Source organism: Pseudophryne corroboree, unplaced genomic scaffold (assembly GCF_028390025.1).
Source record: "Pseudophryne corroboree isolate aPseCor3 unplaced genomic scaffold, aPseCor3.hap2 scaffold_523, whole genome shotgun sequence".
NCBI lineage: Eukaryota > Metazoa > Chordata > Amphibia > Anura > Myobatrachidae > Pseudophryne > Pseudophryne corroboree.
Genome location: NW_026970126.1, coordinates 48,177 through 66,435, shown reverse-complemented (window position 1 = coordinate 66,435; position 18,259 = coordinate 48,177). Strand labels below are relative to the sequence as shown.

The 18,259-nt window shown below is 45.2% G+C and overlaps 1 long non-coding RNA gene across 2 annotated transcripts in view; it reads left to right on the top strand.

Annotated features, from left to right (window-relative positions):
- Positions 1–18,259, top strand: part of LOC135031668 (uncharacterized) — a 176,470-nt gene that overhangs the window by 110,183 nt on the left and 48,028 nt on the right. Inside the window, exon 6 of one of the 2 annotated variants that reach the window (XR_010227325.1) lies at positions 1,490–1,610. The exons of the other annotated variant lie outside the window; for it this stretch is intronic. This is a non-coding gene — a long non-coding RNA (uncharacterized LOC135031668). The remainder of the gene's footprint in view (positions 1–1,489; positions 1,611–18,259) is intronic. 2 annotated transcript variants of the gene reach the window in all.

The following is an 18,259-nucleotide window of genomic DNA, read 5'->3' as shown; positions in this document are numbered from 1 at the left end:
AGAGGTCCTTCCGGCTGCAGGGGGGAGGAGGAGGCGCCGGGGGCAGCCTGCTGCCTGATTCCCGGCTGGGGAGCAGATAAAGACCCCTGGGAGGTGATGGAGACACAGGGTTTCGCGGGGGCCTCCGTCACCGCATTGCGATATTGATCACATATGTTAGTACATATGCGATTAGCATCGCTGCGATGTATGTTGATACATCCCACCCTTACACGTATGGAATTGCCTGTCACATATAGGTGGAGAATAATGATACAGAAAGTACAAGACCTATTCAAGCCCTTTGATGTTAGACACGATTTTAATGACTGTGATTGTAACTTAAATTATAAGGTAGAGGAGTTTGATAAATATCTCATTACAAATAAAACAAGAAATTAGAGAGGGATAAATATGATTACTCCGATGATATTGTACAAACATAGAATAGAGGTGGCAAAAAAACTGGATTCTTTTAAACCTCCCCCTAAAAGAAAATCAATAGATCCACCAAAGAGTCAGATCTGATTATAGGGAAACCAGTCAGCGAGAAGACAGACAAAATGTTAATGAGGCTAGAGATACAACCAACCTCATTAGTACATCCCCTAAATCTAATGAGTATCTGAAGAGAGGGGCGAGACCAAAAGTAACATTCAAAGAGGAAGAAATCATAAAACACCACAATCACCACATTTCTTAGAGCATTTGGAGACATATAAATAGAGAGTGTATTAGGTCAAAATTCTCCAAAAAGAACCAGGGAACGAGCTATAGAGGAAGAGGAGGAGGAAAGAGACAATCCCGCAAAAAAAGTGAAGAAACAGGGCTCTTTATAATCTTTCATCAAGAGCTCTCGCAGAAAGCAAAACATTTGTAAGAGCCAAGAGCCTCAAGTTTCCTCCAACAAAAGAACCTGAATTGTTTGATCTGTATATTTAAATAGTTTTACTAGGGACTTATGCAGAAAAAGGTTAATTCTTAATAAAACCCTTAGGAAAAAAGATGAAGTGGCACTACCAATCGTTCTAGATCAGGGAGACCAAGAGGCATTAGCTGTAATTACAGAATTAAAAGAAGGCGGAGCTACATCACAACCAGTAAGAATCTATGATGTCTCAAGTAGAACCTTTGAGAATAAATCTGAGTTTTACCTACACAATATAAGAGAGGGTTTATAGAAACTTTATACTGCAACTTTACAAGATTTTAGACATCTATGTGAAAATAAAAGAAAAAAAGAGAAAGGGGGAAAATAAAAAGGGAAGGATTATACGTAGTATTTTGCATCCAAATGAAATAAAAGCCATAAGGGATCTCAGGCAGGATGAATCAATTATAATGAAATAAGCTGACATGTGATGTTGAATCATTATATACAAATATACCACATGATATGGGTGTATGGGTTATGAGTCAATATCTTGACTCTGATGTCAATTTATTTTGAATTTTATTACATATATTTTTTCATAAGTATTTCACGTTTAATGGTGATTATTATTCACAGATCTATGGGACCGCCATGGGTACCAGGTACGCCCCAAGCTTTGGCAATCTTTATATGAGGCACCTCACGGATGAGCATGTCTGTGGTGGCCCTTTCGGGTGGACCTGGTGTTCTATGGCAGGTACATAGATGATTTATTTATTAATTGGAAGGTGGGCACTAAATCAGTTTTAAGTTTTGTTGATCACTTGAACACTAATTCACTAGCATAGTTCACAGCACAGAGATTACTTTTTTGGATGTTGTGCTACATGACAGAGATCATAAAATGTCAACTATGATATATCGCAAGAAAGTAGATTGTAATAGTTTTCTGAACTATTCAAGCTGTCATTATAACCTTGGCTCAAAAACATAGCTAAGAGCCAGTACTATAGGATTAAAAGGAATTGTTCTGGGGACTCCACGTTCCACAATCAAGCCCAGGAACTTATACCGCTTTCAGACTCAAATCGCGGGTCGCAGCTGGGAGCCTGACATGGCTACCATTTACACTGCACGGTTTGCCGAGTTGATCCCATGTCCAATCCTGCAAACTACCTGAGTTACCGGCTCACTCGACCCGGATTATTCCAGTCGACCCTTTTACACCAACCAGGAACACGGGTTATGCACGTTCATGTTCAATAACCCGTGTCATATGCTGGCGGTGTAAAAGGGTATTAGTGTGGCCTTTCAAGAACAAGGCTATCCAGACCATGTTATAAAGCAATAAAGAAAGATAGAGAAGATTTACTTTGTACAGCAGAAATCCCATAATATGGTTATAGATAATGAGAGAAAACCCGCGTGTGTTACTAAATGTAACAGCAGATCAGAAGATATTAGACCGATACTAAAAAGAGCTTTTCCATTCTGAAATTAGAGAGTGTTCTTTCTAGATGTCTCGATGATAACTTGTTTTTTTATATACTATTTTCAAGTTATCTAAAAAAACTTTTTCTCACCTAGTTACTTTCATCCGTGTGTCCCATGTGTATAGAAGGTTGGACCACTGATGGAGCAAACAATAGGGGTATTAGAGGGTGTGTTACCTGGAAACACATTCTACATAGAAATGTCATCCGTAGATGGCAGTAACATTACATGTCAGATAGAATATGTGGTGGATCTAGTTACGTGGTGAGAACCACCCGGTCATTAAACACCAGATTTTTAGAACGCAGTAGAAACACCCTGAAAAAACTACATACTGTACAGATAGTATTCCCCGTCATGTTAAATATAACCATGAAGTGGATATTAATGTACCAACAATTCAAGGTATTGAGCATATAAACTAAGAGGGGGAGACGGATTTAATCATCTAGTGAAACGGGAAGCCTTTTGGATATTCTCATTAAATGCATTATTTCCGATGGGGCTGAACGAGAACATTACACTGAATAATGTCTAAGGTTATAGAAAGTCTATAATTGTCACCTTTTTATGAAATGATGAAATAAATATAAGGGTTAGTGGTGAGCGATGCAGGTGGACTCTGATGTGCTGCATTTACCTGCTGAGCCACTGTTGCCAACTGTAATCTACATAGTAAATATGATATTTTAGGTACATACTATTTTGCATCATGAATAAGCATTTAAAGTGCTATTGCCATTGTATGGATGCCGCTGCATTGACATGTGGATATGGGGTGTCTTGGGGCTAGAGCCGAGGTCCTTGTGGATGGCAATGTGTTGCATTGGCCGTTGAGCTATAGAGGCTCATAATGAGCCAACGGTAGAAAAAAATGCATAAGAGAACCCGACCAGCCAACCAGCTCCTATCATTTGTCCATCACAGCCAGTAACGCGGCAGCTAGAAATCTGATTGGCTGGTCATTTATCACTCTTTATCTCTTGTGAAGGCTTAATATACTTGGGCCAGTATATCACTTACCGGTGACTGTGGCATATCCAGCAGGGATTACATTTCATGAACAGTCTTATAGCAGAGGTGACGTCCTATCACAGCACCACGCTGGAAGTCACTGAGCTCTTCAGAACGACCCATGTTGTATCACATATGTTTGTAAATAGAGAATACATGGCTAGGTGCTTGTAATTGCACAAAGTAATATATAAATAGACTACTACATAGGGTATAGGGAGCTCCTATATGTTATTACTTGGTTAGAGGTATTGCTGGGAGAGAAAGTGCTTTTGCAGGCTCTGATTGTGGAGATAAAATGAGAGTCAGGAAACTCACAAAGCTGGACGTATACCCTGCGCTACGGTCTACCTCCTCGCCATGCACCAGCTCTCACCACCATTCATTGCAGTCCGTCCGTTTTAGCTGTTACTCTCCATCTGCGGCACACATCAGTGTCAGTGGAGATGTGGTTCTGTAAGGGGAAGGAGAACCATCTTGTGTAGAGATATATGCAGCAGGTGTAATGCTCTCTCCAGGGCTCCGGGCTCAGCAGACACAGTGGCCATGATCCTTGACTAATTTTCCCACTGCCAATGATAACCGTTTCCTCAGAAGGCATATTCAAGTTGTTATGGAAGGTATTTAAATGTTTATATGACCAATCACTGGAATCCATCAATGGAGCAACCCTGATACACCTGTGTACACGGCAGCCTATGTGCTGGAGAATTCTACAATCACTGGAATCCATCAGTGGAGCAACCCTGATACACCTGTGTACACGGCAGCCTATGTGCTGGAGAATTCTACATTCACTGGAATCCATCAATGGAGTAATCCTGATACACCTGTGTACACGGCAGCCTATGTGCTGGAGAATTCTACAATCACTAGAATCCATCAATGGAGTAACCCTGATACACCTGTGTACACGGCAGCCTATGTGCTGGAGAATTCTACATTCACTGGAATCCATCAATGGAGTAATCCTGATACACCTGTGTACACGGCAGCCTATGTGCTGGAGAATTCTACAATCACTAGAATCCATCAATGGAGTAACCCTGATACACCTGTGTACACGGCAGCCTATGTGCTGGAGAATTCTACAATCACTGGAATCCATCAATGGAGTAACCCTGATACACCTGTGTACACGGCAGCCTATGTGCTGGAGATTACTACAATCACTGGAATCCATCAATGGAGCAACCCTGATACACCTGTGTACACGGCAGCGTATGTGCTGGAGAATTCTACAATACCTGGAATCCATCAATGGAGCAACCCTGATACACCTGTGTACACGGCAGCCTATGTGCTGGAGATTACTACAATCACTGGAATCCATCAATGGAGCAACCCTGATACACCTGTGTACACGGCAGCCTATGTGCTGGAGAATTCTACAATCACTGGAATCCATCAATGGAGTAACCCTGATACACCTGTGTACACGGCAGCCTATGTGCTGGAGAATTCTACAATCACTGGAATCCATCAATGGAGCAACCCTGATACACCTGTGTACACGGCAGCCTATGTGCTGGAGAATTCTACAATCACTGGAATCCATCAATGGAGCAACCCTGATACACCTGTGTACACGGCAGCCTATGTGCTGGAGAATTCTACAATCACTGGAATCCATCAATGGAGCAACCCTGATACACCTGTGTACACGGCAGCCTATGTGCTGGAGAATTCTACATCCACTGGAATCCATCAATGGAGCAACCCTGATACACCTGTGTACACGGCAGCCTATGTGCTGGAGAATTCTACAATCACTGGAATCCATCAATGGAGCAACCCTGATACACCTGTGTACACGGCAGCCTATGTGCTGGAGAATTCTACATTCACTGGAATCCATCAATGGAGTAACCCTGATACACCTGTGTACACGGCATCCTATGTGCTGGAGATTACTACAATCACTGGAATCCATCAGTGGAGCAACCCTGATACACCTGTGTACACGGCAGCCTATGTGCTGGAGATTACTACAATCACTGGAATCCATCAATGGAGCAATCCTGATACACCTGTGTACACGGCAGCCTATGTGCTGGAGAATTCTACATCCACTGGAATCCATCAATGGAGCAACCCTGATACACCTGTGTACACGGCAGCCTATGTGCTGGAGAATTCTACATCCACTGGAATCCATCAATGGAGCAACCCTGATACACCTGTGTACACGGCAGCCTATGTGCTGGAGAATTCTACAATCACTGGAATCCATCAATGGAGCAACCCTGATACACCTGTGTACACGGCAGCCTATGTGCTGGAGAATTCTACATTCACTGGAATCCATCAATGGAGTAACCCTGATACACCTGTGTACACGGCATCCTATGTGCTGGAGATTACTACAATCACTGGAATCCATCAGTGGAGCAACCCTGATACACCTGTGTACACGGCAGCCTATGTGCTGGAGATTACTACAATCACTGGAATCCATCAATGGAGCAATCCTGATACACCTGTGTACACGGCAGCCTATGTGCTGGAGAATTCTACATCCACTGGAATCCATCAATGGAGCAACCCTGATACACCTGTGTACACGGCAGCCTATGTGCTGGAGATTACTACAATCACTGGAATCCATCAATGGAGCAATCCTGATACACCTGTGTACACGGCAGCCTATGTGCTGGAGAATTCTACATTCACTGGAATCCATCAATGGAACAACCCTGATACACCTGTGTACACGGCAGCCTATGTGCTGGAGAATTCTACAATCACTGGAATCCATCAATGGAGCAACCCTGATACACCTGTGTACACGGCAGCCTATGTGCTGGAGAATTCTACATTCACTGGAATCCATCAATGGAGCAACCCTGATACACCTGTGTACACGGCAGCCTATGTGCTGGAGATTACTACAATCACTGGAATCCATCAATGGAGCAATCCTGATACACCTGTGTACACGGCAGCATATGTGCTGGAGAATTCTACAATCACTGGAATCCATCAATGGAGTAACCCTGATACACCTGTGTACACGGCAGCCTATGTGCTGGAGAATTCTACAATCACTGGAATCCATCAATGGAGCAACCCTGATACACCTGTGTACACGGCAGCCTATGTGCTGGAGAATTCTACAATCACTGGAATCCATCAATGGAGCAACCCTGATACACCTGTGTACACGGCAGCCTATGTGCTGGAGAATTCTACATTCACTGGAATCCATCAATGGAGTAACCCTGATACACCTGTGTACACGGCAGCCTATGTGCTGGAGATTACTACAATCACTGGAATCCATCAATGGAGCAATCCTGATACACCTGTGTACACGGCAGCCTATGTGCTGGAGAATTCTACATCCACTGGAATCCATCAATGGAGCAACCCTGATACACCTGTGTACACGGCAGCCTATGTGCTGGAGATTACTACAATCACTGGAATCCATCAATGGAGCAATCCTGATACACCTGTGTACACGGCAGCATATGTGCTGGAGAATTCTACAATCACTGGAATCCATCAATGGAGTAACCCTGATACACCTGTGTACACGGCAGCCTATGTGCTGAAGAATTCTACAATCACTGGAATCCATCAATGGAGCAACCCTGATACACCTGTGTACACGGCAGCCATATGTGCTGGAGAATTCTACATTCACTGGAATCCATCAATGGAACAACCCTGATACACCTGTGTACACGGCAGCCATATGTGCTGGAGAATTCTACATCCACTGGAATCCATCAATGGAGCAACCCTGATACACCTGTGTACACGGCAGCCTATGTGCTGGAGAATTCTACAATCACTGGAATCCATCAATGGAGCAATCCTGATACACCTGTGTACACGGCAGCCATATGTGCTGGAGAATTCTACATTCACTGGAATCCATCAATGGAGTAACCCTGATACACCTGTGTACACGGCAGCCTATGTGCTGAAGAATTCTACAATCACTGGAATCCATCAATGGAGCAACCCTGATACACCTGTGTACACGGCAGCCATATGTGCTGGAGAATTCTACATTCACTGGAATCCATCAATGGAACAACCCTGATACACCTGTGTACACGGCAGCCATATGTGCTGGAGAATTCTACATCCACTGGAATCCATCAATGGAGCAACCCTGATACACCTGTGTACACGGCAGCCTATGTGCTGGAGAATTCTACAATCACTGGAATCCATCAATGGAACAACCCTGATACACCTGTGTACACGGCAGCATATGTGCTGGAGAATTCTACAATCACTGGAATCCATCAATGGAGCAATCCTGATACACCTGTGTACACGGCAGCCATATGTGCTGGAGAATTCTACATTCACTGGAATCCATCAATGGAACAACCCTGATACACCTGTGTACACGGCAGCCATATGTGCTGGAGAATTCTACATCCACTGGAATCCATCAATGGAGCAACCCTGATACACCTGTGTACACGGCAGCCTATGTGCTGGAGAATTCTACAATCACTGGAATCCATCAATGGAACAACCCTGATACACCTGTGTACACGGCAGCATATGTGCTGGAGAATTCTACAATCACTGGAATCCATCAATGGAGCAATCCTGATACACCTGTGTACACGGCAGCCATATGTGCTGGAGAATTCTACATTCACTGGAATCCATCAATGGAACAACCCTGATACACCTGTGTACACGGCAGCCATATGTGCTGGAGAATTCTACATTCACTGGAATCCATCAATGGAACAACCCTGATACACCTGTGTACACGGCAGCCATATGTGCTGGAGAATTCTACAATCACTGGAATCCATCAATAGAGCAACCCTGATACACCTGTGTACACGGCAGCCATATGTGCTGGAGAATTCTACATTCACTGGAATCCATCAATGGAACAACCCTGATACACCTGTGTACACGGCAGCATATGTGCTGGAGAATTCTACAATCACTGGAATCCATCAATAGAGCAACCCTGATACACCTGTGTACACGGCAGCCATATGTGCTGGAGAATTCTACATTCACTGGAATCCATCAATGGAACAACCCTGATACACCTGTGTACACGGCAGCCATATGTGCTGGAGAATTCTACATTCACTGGAATCCATCAATGGAACAACCCTGATACACCTGTGTACACGGCAGCCTATGTGCTGGAGAATTCTACATTCACTGGAATCCATCAATGGAACAACCCTGATACACCTGTGTACACGGCAGCCTATGTGCTGGAGAATTCTACATCCACTGGAATCCATCAATGGAGCAACCCTGATACACCTGTGTACACGGCAGCCTATGTGCTGGAGAATTCTACAATACCTGGAATCCATCAATGGAGCAATCCTGATACACCTGTGTACACGGCAGCCTATGTGCTGGAGATTACTACAATCACTGGAATCCATCAATGGAGCAATCCTGATACACCTGTGTACACGGCAGCATATGTGCTGGAGAATTCTACAATCACTGGAATCCATCAATGGAGTAACCCTGATACACCTGTGTACACGGCAGCCTATGTGCTGGAGAATTCTACAATCACTGGAATCCATCAATGGAGCAACCCTGATACACCTGTGTACACGGCAGCCTATGTGCTGGAGAATTCTACATCCACTGGAATCCATCAATGGAGCAACCCTGATACACCTGTGTACACGGCAGCCTATGTGCTGGAGAATTGTACAATCACTGGAATCCATCAATGGAGCAACCCTGATACACCTGTGTACACGGCAGCCTATGTGCTGGAGAATTCTACATTCACTGGAATCCATCAATCGAGTAACCCTGATACACCTGTGTACACGGCAGCCTATGTGCTGGAGAATTCTACAATCACTGGAATCCATCAATGGAGCAACCCTGATACACCTGTGTACACGGCAGCCTATGTGCTGGAGAATTCTACAATCACTGGAATTCATCAATGGAGCAAACCTGATACACCTGTGTACACGGCAGCCTATGTGCTGGAGAATTCTACAATCACTGGAATCCATCAATGGAGCAATCCTGATAGACCTGTGTACACGGCAGCCTATGTGCTGGAGAATTCTACAATCACTGGAATCCATCAATGGAGCAAACCTGATACACCTGTGTACACGGCAGCGTATGTGCTGGAGAATTCTACAATCACTGGAATCCATCAATGGAACAATCCTGATACACCTGTGTACACGGCAGCCTATGTGCTGGAGATTACTACAATCACTGGAATCCATCAATGGAGCAACCCTGATACACCTGTGTACACGGCATCCTATGTGCTGGAGAATTCTACATTCACTGGAATCCATCAATGGAGTAATCCTGATACACCTGTGTACACGGCAGCTTATGTGATGGAGAATTCTACATTCACTGGAATCCATCAATGGAGTAATCCTGATACACCTGTGTACACGGCAGCGTATGTGCTGGAGAATTCTACAATCACTGGAATCCATCAATGGAGTAACCCTGATACACCTGTGTACACGGCAGCCTATGTGATGGAGAATTCTACAATCACTGGAATCCATCAATGGAGTAATCCTGATACACCTGTGTACACGGCAGCCTATGTGCTGGAGAATTCTACAATCACTAGAATCCATCAATGGAGCAATCCTGATACACCTGTGTACACGGCAGCCTATGTGCTGGAGATTATTACAATCACTAGAATCCATCAATGGAGCAATCCTGATACACCTGTGTACACGGCATCCTATGTGCCTGAGAATTCTACAATAACTGGAATCCATCAATGGAGCAATCCTGATACACCTGTGTACACGGCAGCCTATGTGCTGGAGAATTCTACAATCACTGGAATCCATCAATGGAGCAATCCTGATACACCTGTGTACACGGCAGCGTATGTGCTGGAGAATTCTACAATCACTGGAATCCATCAATGGAGCAACCCTGATACACCTGTGTACACGGCAGCCTATGTGCTGGAGATTACTACAATCACTAGAATCCATCAATGGAGCAACCCTGATACACCTGTGTACACGGCAGCATATGTGCTGGAGAATTCTACAATCACTGGAATCATCAATGGAGCAACCCTGATACACCTGTGTACACGGCAGCCTATGTGCTGGAGTATTCTACATTCACTGGAATCCATCAATGGAGCAACCCTGATACACCTGTGTACACGGCAGCCTATGTGCTGGAGAATTCTAAAATCACTGAAATCCATCAATGGAGCAACCCTGATACACCTGTGTACACGGCAGCCTATGTGCTGAAGAATTCTACAATCACTGAAATCCATCAATGGAGCAACCCTGATACACCTGTGTACACGGCAGCCTATGTGCTGGAGAATTCTACAATCACTGGAATCCAAGAAATGGAGCAACCCTGATACACCTGTGTACACGGCAGCGTATGTGCTGGAGAATTCTAAATTCACTCTAATCCATCAATGGAGCAACCCTGATACACCTGTGTACACGGCAGCCTATGTGCTGGAGAATTCTACATTCACTGGAATCCATCAATGGAGCAACCCTGATACACCTGTGTACACGGCAGCCTATGTGCTGGAGAATTCTACAATCAGTGGAATCCATCAATGGAGTAACCCTGATACACCTGTGTACACGGCAGCCTATGTGCTGTTGAATTCTACAATCACTGGAATCCATCAATGCAGCAACCCTGATACACCTGTGTACACGGCAGCCTATGTGCTGGAGAATTCTACATTCACTGGAATCCATCAATGGAGTAATCCTGATACACCTGTGTACACGGCAGCCTATGTGCTGGAGAATTCTACAATCACTGGAATCCATCAATGGAGTAATCCTGATACACCTGTACATGGCAGCGTATGTGCTGGAGAATTCTACAATCACTGGAATCCATCAATGGAGCATTCCTGATACACCTGTGTACACGGCAGCCTATGTGCTGGAGATTACTACAATCACTGGAATCCATCAATGGAGCAACCCTGATACACCTGTGTACACGGCAGCATATGTGCTGGAGAATTCTACAATCACTGGAATCCATCAATGGAGCAACCCTGATACACCTGTGTACACGGCAGCATATGTGCTGGAGATTACTACAATCACTGGAATCCATCAATGGAGCAACCCTGATACACCTGTGTACACGGCAGCCTATGTGCTGGAGAATTCTACAATCACTGGAATCCATCAATGGAGCAACCCTGATACACCTGTGTACACGGCAGCCTATGTGCTGGAGAATTCTACAATCACTGGAATCCATCAATGGAGCAATCCTGATACACCTGTGTACACGGCAGCCTATGTGCTGGAGAATTCTACAATCACTGGAATTCATCAATGGAGCAACCCTGATACACCTGTGTACACGGCAGCCTATGTGCTGGAGAATTCTACAATCACTGGAATCCATCAATGGAACAATCCTGATACACCTGTGTACACGGCAGCCTATGTGTTGGAGATTACTACAATCACTGGAATCCATCAATGGAGTAACCCTGATACACCTGTGTACACGGCAGCATATGTGCTGGAGAATTCTACAATCACTGGAATCCATCAATGGAGCAACCCTGATACACCTGTGTACACGGCAGCCTATGTGCTGGAGAATTCTACATCCACTGGAATCCATCAATGGAACAATCCTGATACACCTGTGTACACGGCAGCCTATGTGCTGGAGAATTCTACATTCACTGGAATCCATCAATGGAGCAACCCTGATACACCTGTGTACACGGCAGCCTATGTGCTGGAGAATTCTACATTCACTGGAATCCATCAATGGAGCAACCCTGATACACCTGTGTACACGGCAGCCTATGTGCTGGAGAATTCTACATCCACTGGAATCCATCAATGGAGCAACCCTGATACACCTGTGTACACAGCAGCCTATGTGCTGGAGATTACTACAATCACTGGAATCCATCAATGGAGCAATCCTGATACACCTGTGTACACGGCAGCCTATGTGCTGGAGATTACTACAATCACTAGAATCCATCAATGGAGCAACCCTGATACACCTATGTACACGGCAGCGTATGTGCTGGAGAATTCTACATTCACTGGAATCCATCAATGGAGCAACCCTGATACACCTGTGTACACGGCAGCCTATGTGCTGGAGAATTCTACAATCACTGGAATTCATCAATGGAGCAACCCTGATACACCTGTGTACACAGCAGCCTATGTGCTGGAGAATTCTACAATCACTGGAATTCATCAATGGAGCAACCCTGATACACCTGTGTACACGGCAGCCTATGTGCTGGAGAATTCTACAATCACTGGAATCCATCAATGGAACAATCCTGATACACCTGTGTACACGGCAGCCTATGTGCTGGAGATTACTACAATCACTGGAATCCATCAATGGAGCAATCCTGATACACCTGTGTACACGGCATCCTATGTGCTGGAGAATTCTACATCCACTGGAATCCATCAATGGAACAATCCTGATACACCTGTGTACACGGCAGCCTATGTGCTGGAGAATTCTACATTCACTGGAATCCATCAATGGAGCAACCCTGATACACCTGTGTACACGGCAGCCTATGTGCTGGAGAATTCTACATCCACTGGAATCCATCAATGGAGCAACCCTGATACACCTGTGTACACGGCAGCCTATGTGCTGAAGAATTCTACAATCACTGGAATCCATCAATGGAGTAATCCTGATACACCTGTGTACACGGCAGCCTATGTGCTGGAGAATTCTACAATCACTAGAATCCATCAATGGAGCAATCCTGATACACCTGTGTACACGGCAGCCTATGTGCTGGAGATTATTACAATCACTAGAATCCATCAATGGAGCAATCCTGATACACCTGTGTACACGGCAGCCTATGTGCTGGAGATTACTACAATCACTGGAATCCATCAATGGAGCAACCCTGATACACCTGTGTACACAGCAGCCTATGTGCTGGAGAATTCTACATTCACTGGAATCCATCAATGGAGTAACCCTGATACACCTGTGTACACGGCATCCTATGTGCTGGAGAATTCTACATTCACTGGAATCCATCAATGGAGCAACCCTGATACACCTGTGTACACGGCAGCCTATGTGCTGGAGATTACTACAATCACTAGAATCCATCAATGGAGCAACCCTGATACACCTGTGTACATGGCATCCTATGTGCCTGAGAATTCTACAATCACTGGAATCCATCAATGGAGCAATCCTGATACACCTGTGTACACGGCAGCCTATGTGCTGGAGAATTCTACAATCACTGGAATCCATCAATGGAGCAATCCTGATACATCGTTGTACACGGCAGCGTATGTGCTGGAGAATTCTACAATCACTGGAATCCATCAATGGAGCAACCCTGATACACCTGTGTGCACAGCAGCCTATGTGCTGGAGAATTCTACAATCACTGGAATCATCAATGGAGCAACCCTGATACACCTGTGTACACGGCAGCCTATGTGCTGGAGTATTCTACATTCACTGGAATCCATCAATGGAGCAACCCTGATACACCTGTGTACACGGCAGCCTATGTGCTGGAGAATTCTACAATCACTGAAATCCATCAATGGAGCAACCCTGATACACCTGTGTACACAGCAGCCTATGTGCTGGAGAATTCTACAATCACTGGAATCCATCAATGGAACAACCCTGATACACCTATGTACACGGCAGCCTATGTGCTGGAGAATTCTACATTCACTGGAATCCATGAATGGAGCAACCCTGATACACCTGTGTACACAGCAGCCTATGTGCTGGAGAATTCTACATTCACTCTAATCCATCAATGGAGCAACCCTGATACACCTGTGTACACAGCAGCCTATGTGCTGGAGAATTCTACATTCACTGGAATCCATCAATGGAGCAACCCTGATACACCTGTGTACACGGCAGCCTATGTGCTGGAGATTACTACAATCACTGGAATCCATCAATGGAGCAATCCTGATACACCTGTGTACACGGCAGCCTATGTGCTGAAGAATTCTACAATCACTGGAATCCATCAATGGAGCAACCCTGATACACCTGTGTACACGGCAGCCTATGTGCTGGAGAATTCTACAATCAGTGGAATCCATCAATGGAGTAACCCTGATACACCTGTGTACACGGCAGCGTATGTGCTGGAGAATTCTACAATCACTGGAATCCATCAATGTAGCAACCCTGATACAACTGTGTATACGGCAGCATATGTGCTGGAGAATTCTACATTCACTGGAATCCATCAATGGAGCAACCCTGATACACCTGTGTACACGGCAGCCTATGTGCTGGAGAATTCTACATTCACTGGAATCCATCAATGGAGCAACCCTGATACACCTGTGTACACGGCAGCCTATGTGCTGGAGAATTCTACATTCACTGGAATCCATCAATGGAGTAATCCTGATACACCTGTGTACACGGCAGCCTATGTGCTGGAGAATTCTACAATCACTGGAATCCATCAATGGAGCAATCCTGATACACCTGTGTACACGGCAGCCTATGTGCTGGAGAATTCTACAATCACTGGAATCCATCAATGGAGCAATCCTGATACACCTGTGTACACGGCAGCGTATGTGCTGGAGAATTCTACAATCACTGGAATCCATCAATGGAGCAACCCTGATACACCTGTGTACACGGCAGCCTATGTGCTGGAGATTACTACAATCACTAGAATCCATCAATGGAGCAACCCTGATACACCTGTGTACACGGCAGCATATGTGCTGGAGAATTCTACAATCACTGGAATCATCAATGGAGCAACCCTGATACACCTGTGTACACGGCAGCCTATGTGCTGGAGTATTCTACATTCACTGGAATCCATCAATGGAGCAACCCTGATACACCTGTGTACACGGCAGCCTATGTGCTGGAGAATTCTACAATCACTGAAATCCATCAATGGAGCAACCCTGATACACCTGTGTACACGGCAGCCTATGTGCTGAAGAATTCTACAATCACTGAAATCCATCAATGGAGCAACCCTGATACACCTGTGTACACGGCAGCCTATGTGCTGGAGAATTCTACAATCACTGGAATCCAAGAAATGGAGCAACCCTGATACACCTGTGTACACGGCAGCGTATGTGTTGGAGAATTCTAAATTCACTCTAATCCATCAATGGAGCAACCCTGATACACCTGTGTACACGGCAGCCTATGTGCTGGAGAATTCTACATTCACTGGAATCCATCAATGGAGCAACCCTGATACACCTGTGTACACGGCAGCCTATGTGCTGGAGAATTCTACAATCAGTGGAATCCATCAATGGAGTAACCCTGATACACCTGTGTACACGGCAGCCTATGTGCTGTTGAATTCTACAATCACTGGAATCCATCAATGCAGCAACCCTGATACACCTGTGTACACGGCAGCCTATGTGCTGGAGAATTCTACATTCACTGGAATCCATCAATGGAGTAATCCTGATACACCTGTGTACACGGCAGCCTATGTGCTGGAGAATTCTACAATCACTGGAATCCATCAATGGAGTAATCCTGATACACCTGTACATGGCAGCGTATGTGCTGGAGAATTCTACAATCACTGGAATCCATCAATGGAGCATTCCTGATACACCTGTGTACACGGCAGCCTATGTGCTGGAGATTACTACAATCACTGGAATCCATCAATGGAGCAACCCTGATACACCTGTGTACACGGCAGCATATGTGCTGGAGAATTCTACAATCACTGGAATCCATCAATGGAGCAACCCTGATACACCTGTGTACACGGCAGCATATGTGCTGGAGATTACTACAATCACTGGAATCCATCAATGGAGCAACCCTGATACACCTGTGTACACGGCAGCCTATGTGCTGGAGAATTCTACAATCACTGGAATCCATCAATGGAGCAACCCTGATACACCTGTGTACACGGCAGCCTATGTGCTGGAGAATTCTACAATCACTGGAATCCATCAATGGAGCAATCCTGATACACCTGTGTACACGGCAGCCTATGTGCTGGAGAATTCTACAATCACTGGAATTCATCAATGGAGCAACCCTGATACACCTGTGTACACGGCAGCCTATGTGCTGGAGAATTCTACAATCACTGGAATCCATCAATGGAACAATCCTGATACACCTGTGTACACGGCAGCCTATGTGTTGGAGATTACTACAATCACTGGAATCCATCAATGGAGTAACCCTGATACACCTGTGTACACGGCAGCATATGTGCTGGAGAATTCTACAATCACTGGAATCCATCAATGGAGCAACCCTGATACACCTGTGTACACGGCAGCCTATGTGCTGGAGAATTCTACATCCACTGGAATCCATCAATGGAACAATCCTGATACACCTGTGTACACGGCAGCCTATGTGCTGGAGAATTCTACATTCACTGGAATCCATCAATGGAGCAACCCTGATACACCTGTGTACACGGCAGCCTATGTGCTGGAGAATTCTACATTCACTGGAATCCATCAATGGAGCAACCCTGATACACCTGTGTACACGGCAGCCTATGTGCTGGAGAATTCTACATCCACTGGAATCCATCAATGGAGCAACCCTGATACACCTGTGTACACAGCAGCCTATGTGCTGGAGATTACTACAATCACTGGAATCCATCAATGGAGCAATCCTGATACACCTGTGTACACGGCAGCCTATGTGCTGGAGATTACTACAATCACTAGAATCCATCAATGGAGCAACCCTGATACACCTATGTACACGGCAGCGTATGTGCTGGAGAATTCTACATTCACTGGAATCCATCAATGGAGCAACCCTGATACACCTGTGTACACGGCAGCCTATGTGCTGGAGAATTCTACAATCACTGGAATTCATCAATGGAGCAACCCTGATACACCTGTGTACACAGCAGCCTATGTGCTGGAGAATTCTACAATCACTGGAATTCATCAATGGAGCAACCCTGATACACCTGTGTACACGGCAGCCTATGTGCTGGAGAATTCTACAATCACTGGAATCCATCAATGGAACAATCCTGATACACCTGTGTACACGGCAGCCTATGTGCTGGAGATTACTACAATCACTGGAATCCATCAATGGAGCAATCCTGATACACCTGTGTACACGGCATCCTATGTGCTGGAGAATTCTACATCCACTGGAATCCATCAATGGAACAATCCTGATACACCTGTGTACACGGCAGCCTATGTGCTGGAGAATTCTACATTCACTGGAATCCATCAATGGAGCAACCCTGATACACCTGTGTACACGGCAGCCTATGTGCTGGAGAATTCTACATCCACTGGAATCCATCAATGGAGCAACCCTGATACACCTGTGTACACGGCAGCCTATGTGCTGAAGAATTCTACAATCACTGGAATCCATCAATGGAGTAATCCTGATACACCTGTGTACACGGCAGCCTATGTGCTGGAGAATTCTACAATCACTAGAATCCATCAATGGAGCAATCCTGATACACCTGTGTACACGGCAGCCTATGTGCTGGAGATTATTACAATCACTAGAATCCATCAATGGAGCAATCCTGATACACCTGTGTACACGGCAGCCTATGTGCTGGAGATTACTACAATCACTGGAATCCATCAATGGAGCAACCCTGATACACCTGTGTACACAGCAGCCTATGTGCTGGAGAATTCTACATTCACTGGAATCCATCAATGGAGTAACCCTGATACACCTGTGTACACGGCATCCTATGTGCTGGAGAATTCTACATTCACTGGAATCCATCAATGGAGCAACCCTGATACACCTGTGTACACGGCAGCCTATGTGCTGGAGATTACTACAATCACTAGAATCCATCAATGGAGCAACCCTGATACACCTGTGTACATGGCATCCTATGTGCCTGAGAATTCT